The 1,205-nt window shown below is 42.5% G+C and overlaps 1 non-coding gene across 1 annotated transcript; it reads right to left on the bottom strand.

Annotated features, from left to right (window-relative positions):
- Positions 1–246: 246 nt before the first annotated feature.
- On the bottom strand, positions 247–318 carry MIR1208 (microRNA mir-1208). The gene has a single exon (NR_035580.1). It is a non-coding gene; the product is annotated as a microRNA mir-1208 (primary transcript).
- Between the last annotated feature and the right edge of the window lie 887 nt (positions 319–1,205).

The raw sequence follows: 1,205 nt of genomic DNA, 5'->3' as shown, positions 1-1,205 counted from the left end.
TTGGGTAGTCGCTGGCCAGGGTGACAAGCCTGTCTTAAGAATCTCTGTTACAATATTAAAACTTCAGCTCAATGGCCTAGATAGCTTAACTTTACTACCCTCCTTGTTGGTTTAAATTTCTATAGCATTAGGTCAAATGCCAGCAATGGGCCCAGAAGGAGGGAACCGCAGTCTATTTTGATGTCCAGGGTCAGGCTGAGGAGAGAGACTTACACATTATCTGTCTGGCTGACTGTCCACTCCCCCCCACCACAGTGGTGACTCATCAGAGGGCGAGAAAGACCCGTCTCCGCCTGTCTGAACAGTGATTCTGCCGGTGATTCATTGTTGCCCACCAGAAAGCCCCCTTCTTAATGTCCTCTTTCTGAGCTCTTCAATTAGCATTTGAGGCCAAAGGATATTTAGAGGGAAGGGAGGGTAGAAAGATCCGCCAGTCGGACCGAGTGTGGCTTCACTCAGTGGCAGTGGGACACAGGGAGAGAGAAGAGGAAGTGCTGGGTACGGCTTGCTCCCAGAGTAGGAACTTGGAAACAGCTAGAGAAAAAATATATATATAATAAATGGTGAATATTTATAACATTGCAGAGGTCCTTAGGGGTGAAGGAATCTCACCAAAGACAGGAAGAAGGGCCAAAACTTTATAGAAATTAGAAATCTTTTTGGATGACATTGCATGAAGCTTGCTATGTGAATGGATTGTTTAAAAGTCTAAGGTATGTCAAACTGAAGATAAAGTGGATCAACATGAAGAGAATATTTGTAGTCTAGGATAAAAGGAAGACTAAGGCAGGACTTATCCAGTGCTGTTCTAGAAAGACAGTTACTGAGGCTGGTAGATATTCAAGTCTCCAGAATTATCCATAAGTTCTCTAGTATGGGCCTAAAAGTGATTAGTTTTCCCAAAGTGTGATAGGTAAAATTAGTAACATATATACACATAAAGAAAAATTCTTTTAGGAGTAATCTGTGCATTCATACCACTTGTACATCAAACCAAGATTATCACATGTATTTTTCTTTGAACACAATTAAGTAAAAATATGCAAACTTTTTCTTTCTCCAGACATGCCAAGCTTCAGCTGAAACTCAAGCCTCATGCAGTTTTCTCTGCTTGGAATGTTCTCTGCCCAGCCTTCACCTGCCCAGCTTCTTGTCCTACAGGTCTCAAGTCAAATGCCTTCTTCTCAGTGAAGACTTCCCTGGCC

This window comes from Pan troglodytes, chromosome 7, assembly GCF_028858775.2.
Source record: "Pan troglodytes isolate AG18354 chromosome 7, NHGRI_mPanTro3-v2.0_pri, whole genome shotgun sequence".
Taxonomy (NCBI): Eukaryota; Metazoa; Chordata; class Mammalia; order Primates; family Hominidae; genus Pan; species Pan troglodytes.
Note: the sequence above shows the minus strand (reverse complement) of the source record. Positions and strands in the feature narration are given on the sequence as shown.